Source organism: Sapajus apella, unplaced genomic scaffold, assembly GCF_009761245.1.
Source record: "Sapajus apella isolate SASKATOON/1434 unplaced genomic scaffold, GSC_monkey_1.0 scaffold5, whole genome shotgun sequence".
NCBI classification, from domain to species: domain Eukaryota; kingdom Metazoa; phylum Chordata; class Mammalia; order Primates; family Cebidae; genus Sapajus; species Sapajus apella.
Genome location: NW_022436945.1, coordinates 21,012,019 through 21,021,214, shown reverse-complemented (window position 1 = coordinate 21,021,214; position 9,196 = coordinate 21,012,019). Strand labels below are relative to the sequence as shown.

The following is a 9,196-nucleotide window of genomic DNA, read 5'->3' as shown; positions in this document are numbered from 1 at the left end:
CCACTACAAAATGCTGCCTCTTCGAAAAGTACCATTTAACCAGTGAGGAGACATTCATTTTTATAGGTATAGACTTTAAAATTATGCTCAATTTTCTCCTACTTACTTGCCTTCAAGTGAAATTCAAATATAAAGTATCAAAAATTGGGCACCTTCAGTATGAAGTAAAAAGTTCGAAAAATCCTCTTGCTATAGCACGACTGTAAAATGACACAATTATGAAAAATAACAACTTAAGGACTCTGGAAATGGATGAAAAGTATATGACGTGTCAAGTACATACATACATTTATGCATTGCAAAAAAGGGTTATGCTGTGAGAAATGCATCACTGGGTGATTTGATCATTGTACAGACATTATAGTGTGCCTACATGTACCTAGATGGCACAGCCTAGTACACAGCTAGGCTATATGCTACAGTCTATTGTTCCTTGGCTACAAACCTGTAGAGCGTGTGACTGTAGTGAATACTGTAGGAAGCAATAACACAATGGTAAGCTTTGTGTATTTAAATATATGTAAACATAGGAAAGCTACAGTAAAAATAGGGTAGTACAATCTCAGGAAACCACCATCATAAGTATGGTTCACTGTTAAATGAAATGTCATTATGCAGCACATGACTGTATCTTTCTATATACATTTGCAATCAATGAAGGAATTTATATATTTTTTTCCTGCTGCTTTGGTCTAACTATTCCCTCCAAAAGCAGATGTTGATAGTCTAATCCCAAGGTGATGACATTAGGAGGCAGGGCCTTTGGGAGGTGAATAGTGCATGAGGATCTAGTCCTAATGAAATACATTACTGCCCATGTTTTTAAAAGGTCTTGAAAAAGCCACTCCCCCCTACTCCTGTTATCTTCCACCACATTAAGACACAGCAAGAAAACACTATCTATGAGGAAGACGGCCCTCACCAGACACTGAATCTACGATTATCTTGATCTTGGACTTTCCAGCTTCCAGAAATGTAAAAAGTACATTTATGTTGTTTGTAAGCTACTCAGTTTACGGTGTTTGGCTATAGCAGCCTACATGAAGTAAGATACCTGCATTGAGAATTTACTGGCATTCTATTTGTTAATACAAGGTGTGCAACTGTTGTTATTTATAAATTTTTTTCAATGCATGAATTTTGCTTTGCTCCATGGCTTTATTTCCCAAGCCCATACCAAAAGTTTATAACAGGGTTTTATCTGAAGAGTTTAGGGTAACCCAAAAACTTCTGGTGATAAGTTAACTAAATAATCTTTCATAGCAGTCTTTCATTTTATTTCACTACAGGGTTAAAAATTGGTGGTTTCATTCTTTTCCCCAACATAGCAGGTGTATTACTCAAATTTTTCCGAGATACTTTATATCATAACTTCCAAAACAAGAAATAGTCTTAAACTACTATTCTTATTCGCATTTAGCCTCATATTAGAAATGAAGTTCTCAACCAGGTTTTGACCCAGGTTGGTTGTCCAGACCTTACTCTCACTCTGTCCTGAACATCTACTTTTTTCTTTCCCAACAACACTCACAGATATTTTCATATAAGGTCACTTCTAGGTGCCAAGTGGCACAACATGTTTGCAATCTGACACTTGTGCAGTTTGTATTTTTCATTTTGTTGAGTCTTAATCAAAAGAAGTTTGCAATAAATATTGTGATAAGGACTTAATTCAAGAAAAGGAGACATTTTTAAATTGCCAAACTTCTTTTTGAGGCCAAGGGGTTACTTGGAAGATTTTTTTCACATATCAATGACATGGTAGAATTGAATGCCTGTTTCCATTTTCTTCTTGTACTTATAAAAAAAATCTATCACCCATAAGTAATGTCACAGATATTTTATACTTGAGTACCTCTTAAATTCACGGATCTATGAACAAATTATATTGGTAGAATATAAAGTATGAAGGACATTTTGGCATAACTTTTTGTTTTGAGTAAAAACGTTCTAACTAGTATCCAAAGTTTTAAGGCAATGCATAATTCAAATCTTAAGTATAACCATGTGCTTTATCCCAAGTGAAAACATTAATATTGGAAGTTTGGCAGATGAAAAATCTGACTGAATGTCAAGTTCATATTAGTCTGAAGAGAAAAATAAACTGTGGGGAAAAGTGTACACAGTTTTGATAACGTATTCTGCTTCTATAAAATGATAAGTTGAACAAATAATTTTGAAAGATACTTACATCCAAAAAACAACATGATCACCTTTTTGATAGCATTTTGCAGATTTAATTTCTACATACACAATTTACTCTAATCTTTCAATGATCCCAACTGTCAATCCAGTTTAGAATTATACTGATAGAGAAGCCATAATTAAGTCTAAAACTGTATTTTAAAATATTTTCTGTAGAAGGCTTATGGTATGGCAAATATTTATTATAAATAATGACTATAAGAAGACAAAAGCATTTAAAAACATACTTTTCTAATTATTTTCTTGCTATCATTTATGAATTTTGTGAAACTACAAAATTTGATAAATCTTCTGGACCTGTGGTATGTAGCGGGTTTCTCCAGACAAAGTGGGATCAAGAGTGCAGAAAATAAATTTGGGTGCATCCAAATAGTGAAAAGAGGGGTCAAACTATCTATTTTTGCTGACAACATGATACTATACAAGAATCCTACTCTGCCAAAAGGCAACTAGATCTAAGGAATAATTTTATCAAAGGTTAAGGATACAAAATCAATGTATGAACACCAGTGAGATTTCTATACACCAACAATGTCCAGGATGAGAGACAAATTAATAACAGAATTCCATTACAATAGCCACAAAGAAAATAAAATATCTAGTAATACAACTAATTAAGGAGGTGAGAGATCTCTCTAAGGAAAACTACAAAACACTGCTGAAAGTTATCAGAAATGGCACAACTAGAAGAAAAGACATCCCATGCTCATGGATTGAAAGAATCAATAAAATTTAAATTGCTGCAATGCCCAGAGTGGTTTATACACTCAGTGATATTCCTGTTAAATCACCAATGTCATTCTTCACAGAATTAGAAAAATTTACTCTAAAATTCACATTGAGCCAAAAAATCCTGGATTAAAGAAAGCAATCCTAAGAAAAAAGAACAAAGCCTAAGGCATCATACTACACAACTTCAAACTATACTGTAAGGCTATTGTAACCAAAGCAGCACAGTACTGATACAAAAGCAGACCCTTAGACCAATGGTACAGAATAGAGGACTCAGAAATAAATCCTAATACTTAACCATCCCATCTTTGATAAGGCTGACAAAAAAAGCAATGGGGAAATGATTCCCTATTCAATACATGGTGCTGAGAAAACTGGCTTGCCAATTGTAGAGCAATAAAACTGGACTCTTACTTTTCACCATATCCAAAAATCAATTCCAGATGGATTTATAGATTTAAATAAAGATTAAACCTCAAACTATAAAAATCCCAGAAGTAAACCTAGGGAATACCCCTATTGACATCAGTCTTGGCAAATAATTTTTCACTAAGCCCCCAAAACCAATTGCAATAAAATCAAAAAATTGACAAGTGTGACATAATTAAACAAAAGAGCTCTGTACAACAAAATAAACTATCAATAGAGTAAACAGACAATCTACAGAATGGGAAAAAATATTCACAAACTATACATCTGACAAAGGTCTACTATCTGGAATCTATAAGGAACTTCATCAATAAGCAAAAAACAAATAATTTCATTAAAAATGAGCAAAAGACATGTATTACTCCATTTTCACACTGCTAATAAAGACATACCCCAGACTGGGTAAATTGCAAAAGAAAGAGGTTTAATGGACTTATAGTTCCAGGTGACTGGGACACCTCACGATCATGGCAGAAGGCAAGGAGGAACAAGTCAAATCTTACTTAGATGGTGGCAGGCAAAGAGAGAGTTTGTGCAGAGAAACTCCCGTCTTCAAAACCATCAGATCTTGTGAGCCCCATTCACTATCACAAGAACAGCACAGGAAAGACACACCCCCGTGACTCAATCATCTCCCACCAGTTACCTACCACAACATGTGAGAATTATGAGAGCTACAAGGTGAGATTTGGGTGGGGACACAGAGCCAAACCATATCACTCCATTCCTGCCCTCCTAAATCTCATATCTTCACATTTCAAAACCAATTGTAACTTCCCAACAGTCCCCCAAAGTCTCAACTCATTTCAGCATTAACTCAGCATTTGAGTTACTTCACACTTTGGAATGTGGACTTTGTCCACAGTCCAAAGTATCATCCAATACAATAGAAGTTCCTTCCACCATTGAGCCTGCAAAATCAAAAGCAAGTAAGTTACTTCCTAGAAAAATGGAGGTACATGCAGTGGGTACACACAGCCATTCCAAATGGGAGAAATCAGGCCAAACAAAGGGGCTATAGGCCCCATATAAGTTCTAAATCCAGAGGAGCAGTCAAATCTTAGAGCTCCAAAATGATCTCCTTTGACCCCATGTCTCACTTGCAGGTCACACTGATACAAGAGGTGGGTTTCCATGGTCTTGGGAAGCTCTACCACTGTGGGTTTGCAGGGTATAACCTCCTTCCTGGCTACCTTCACAGGATAGCATTGAATGTCTGCAGCTTTTCCAGGTGCACAATGCAAGTTGTCAGTGGATCTACCCTTCTGGAGTCTAGAAGACAGTGGCCCTCTTCTCACAGATCCACTAAGCAATGCCCAAGTGGGGACTCTGTGTGGGCTCCAACCCCACATTTCACTTCTGCACTGCCCTAGCAAAGGTTCTACATGAGGACCTTGCCCCTACAGCAAACTTCTGCCTGGGCATCCAGGTGTTTCCATACATCTGAAATCTAGGCAGAGGTTCCCAAACCCCAGTTCTTGACTTCTGTGCACTCACAGGCTCAACAACACATGGACGTTGCCAAGGCTTGTGGCTTGCAACTCTAAAGCCACAGTCTGAGCTCTGTGTTGGTTCCTATCAGCCATGGCTGGAGTGGCTAGAACATAGAATGCCAAGTCCCTAGGCTGTACACAGCATAAGGATCCTGGGCCTGGCCCATGAAACCACTTTTCCCTCCGAGACCTGCAGGCCTGTGATAGGAGGGGCTACTGCAAAGGTCTCTGATATGCCCTGACAACATTTTCCCCATTGTCTTGGGGATTAGCATGCAGTTCCTTGTTATTTATGCAAATTTATGCAGCCGGCTTGAATTTCTCCTCAAAAAATGGAATTTTCTTTTCTATTGCATTGTCAGGCTGCAAATTTTTCAAAGTTTTATGCTCTGTTTCTCTTTTAAAAGTGAATGCTCTAACAGAACCCAAGTTACCTCTTGAATGCTTTGCTGCTTACAGACTTATTCTACCAGTTACCCTAAATCATCTCTCTCAAGTCCAAAGTTCCATAAATCTCTATGGTAGGAGCAGAATGCCACCAGTCTCTTTGTTAAAATACACTGAGGATCACATTTACTACAGTTTCCAACAAGCTTCTCATCTGCATCTGAGACTACTCCCTACTTCAGCTTGGGGCTTATTGCTCATATCACCATCAGTATTTTTGTCAAACCCATTCAACAAGTCTCTAAGGAAGTTCCAAACTTTCCCACATTTCTTGTCTTCTTCTGAGCCCGTCACACTGTTCCAACCTCTGTCTGTTACCTGTTTCAAAGTCACTTCCACATTTTTGAGTATCTTTTCAGCAGCACCTTAATTTACTGGTATCAATTTACTGTATTAGTTCATTTTCACATTGCTGATAAAGGCACACCTGAGACTTGCAATTTACACAGGAAAAGGACCTATTGGAGTTACAGTTCCATGTAGCTGGGGAAGCCTTACAATCATGGCAGAACACGTGGAGGAGCAAGTCACGTTTTATAGGGACGGCAACAGACAGGGAGAAGAGCTTGTACCGAGAAACTCCCGCTTTTAAAATAATCAGATCTTGTGAGACTGATTCACTATCATGAAAACAGCAGGGTAAAAACCTGCCTCTGAGATTCAGACATCTCCCACTGGGTCCATCCAACAACACATGGGAATTATGGAAGATATAAGATGAGATTTGGTTGGGGACACAGAGCCAAACCATATCAGGACATGAGCAAATACTTCTCAAAATAAGATATTCAAGTGGACAACAAATGTATAAAAACTGCTCAGCATCACTAATCATCAAAGAAATGCAAATCAAAACCATAATGAAATACCAATTAGAATGACTATCATTAAAAAAGAAAGAAAAAAAAAAAACAATAGATACTGGTAAGGCTGCAGAGAAAAGAGAACACTCATGTACTATTGGTGAAAACGTAAATTTTTTTCAACCACTGTGGAAAGCAGTTAAGAGATTTCTCAAAAAAATTAAAACAAAGCTATCATTTGACACAGTAATCTCATTACTTGTTATATACCCAAAGGAAAATCAATCATTATACCAAAAAAAAAATGCACTTGTACATTCAACTACGTGCTATTCACAATATCAAATATATAGAATCAACCTAGGTGCCTTTAAACAGTGGAATGAATAAGGAAAATGTGGTACATATACACCATGAAATACTACACAGCCATGAAAAAGAACGAAGTCATGTCCTTTGCAGCAACAGGGATGCAACTGCAGGTCATAATCCTGGGTGAATTAATGCCGAAACATAAAAATAATATCACCTATTCTCCTTTATAAGTGAGAGATAAACAATAAGCACTCCCAGACATAAATATGGGAACAATAGACACTGAGGACTCCAAAAGAGGGAACTAGAAAACGGGAATGGGTCAAAAAATTACCTGTTGGGTACTATGCTCCCTACCTAAGTGCAATATATCCATGCAGAAACCTGTACAAATATCTCTGTATCTAAAATAAAAGTTTAAAAAAGAAAATAAAAATGAGTGCAGAAAGAAGATGTTGGTTTTAAAGAGGGCTATCACACGGTCAATAAACGCTAAGAACTTAGCCATAACCTGGGGAAAGAAAAGCCAAAGAAATCTGATTTAACAGAAAAAGCACAGTTTTGCATGTTAGCTTGACAATTTGATAGTTATCTGCTTCAAATTTTCTGATTTTGGGACACTCTTAAGTAATGGAACTAGTAGCCTCACATATTTGTTTAGATTAAGTCTCCCAAATAATATACCCCAGATCTCAGCACTAACACGAAGTATGTGCTGACTAGAGCACATGATTCTTTTTGTTAATGGCTTGGTCTTTTCTACGATAATAACCATTCCCCTACTAAATGTCTAAGATTAACATGGGAGCTTCCATTTAGCACAACATTAGCTCACCCATTGCCTACAGCTGATTTGTTCTGGTATAAAAATCTGGGTCAACCTATCCAGTAAACATTTTTCTATGGATTTTTGACTCCAAAAAGAGCCAGAAGATTCTTTGTATTAACACTGAAATTGTAAGATATAATATTCTGCAGCTGTCAGCAACTATATTTTCTGACTTGTGGAAAAAACATAAACCAACCTCCACAAAGAATAAAAATGAGAAACGGAAAGATTTGCCTTCTAGGCTCCATCCCTGGCTTCTAGAAGTTTAATTGTTAGACTCTTCCGTGGATTTCCAGAGATGCCCTACTTTCATCCACATAAAGCTCAAGTTTCTTTTTCCTTGAGTTGTTTCCATTTGCACTTTTATAAAGTCCAACCCAAATTTGCTCAGCTCATGGATGAGTTATTTATGGGTAAGAGTACATACATACAACTATGGGTTTGCAATTTTTTGTCTTGTCATATTTTTTCTTAACTTATAAATAAAAGAACTAAAATTATATCCTTAATATATGTCTTTCCATAGGGAAATCAGGGTAACAAAGTCTGAGACAAAAGGAGAGGCTTCTTCTTCTGCTAAAACAAAACAGTAGTTATAGAAATACTTAAAATTAACCTTGTGTCATTACCATTACTGATGACCATGTTTGCTAGTTCTCATCTCATGCCTCTACATGAACTTGTCTATCTCTACCCTGAGAGGATGAATGAGAGAAAATGAGTAATGAAAATGAAATTCAAGTAACAATTAATATAATGGGAAGATTAGGATATAAGGAAGTGTATTTCTACCTGGTAGCTACATATAAGCTAAGGAGGACATCAATGAGTACTACAAAATGAATAATCATTGCTTCCGGGATCCAAAAAGTTATCTAACCAGGAACTGCAGTAAAATGGTTGTAATTATAGTGTTTTCTATGTAGTTGCTGTAGGCTTTAGGGGATAAATTTGGTGTGGCGATCCAGCATAGTACCAGCATGGTAACTTATGACCCAGTGTCAAATGAAAAAAGAGGCATTTTTGGAGAATTTTTTAGCATGGTGGGACAGTAATGTGAATGCAGTTAAGTTTGAGTATATCAGATGATCCTGTATTTAGCAACTTTAAACTCATCTTCCAGATATCTATATTCTTTCAATTCCTGTTTATTTCCGGATAAGGCATCTATCAATAAACCAGTTTTTGATTACAGTTTTGCAGACAGGATCCAATAAATCCCTCAAAAAATTTGCTATCACTGTCCAGAGCAAAGCGCTTTGCACACTGGACAAGAGGCCGAGTACACTATGTTATGTAGAAATAGCCAGAAATTCTGTCCTTGTGAAGCTTTCAGACTAACGGGGGAAATATTTTTCAAATAATTACTCAAGCAATCATCCAATGATATAAGTGCAATGAAAGGAAATCTACAGGGTATCATGGGAAGAGAAAATAAGAAGATTTAATTTCAAATATGAGGTTAGAAAAGGTTTTTCCTTTTTAACTTGTTTGAATTAAAAATGTACAAGTGCAATTTTGTTACATGAATATATTGTATTGTGGTAAAGTCTTGGTCTTTAGTCTATCAATCACCCAAATAATTTACATTGTACCCATTAGATAAATTCTCATCTACTATCCTTTTATCCCCACCCTTCTGAGTCTCCAGAGTCTACAATTCCACACTCTATGTCCTTGCATACACACTATTTAGCTCTCACTTACAAGGTAAAACATACAGTATTTGACTTTCTATTTCTGAGTTGTTTCATTTAAGATGATGGCTTCCAGTTCCATCGATGTTGCCGCAAAAGACATGATTTCATTATTTTTATAGCCAAATAGTATTCCATTGTGTGTATATATACACACACTAGAAATATATATACACAATGGAATACTATTTAGCTCTCTATATATACACACACACACAATATATATATATATATATATATATATAT

General features: G+C 36.3%; 1 long non-coding RNA gene across 1 annotated transcript in view; it reads left to right on the top strand.

The window, feature by feature from the left end:
* Nucleotides 1-307: 307 nt before the first annotated feature.
* LOC116548070 overlaps nt 308-9,196 on the top strand; it is an 854,356-nt gene continuing 845,467 nt past the window's right edge. The window contains exon 1 of the long non-coding RNA XR_004267297.1: nt 308-335. This is a non-coding gene — a long non-coding RNA (uncharacterized LOC116548070). The remainder of the gene's footprint in view (nt 336-9,196) is intronic.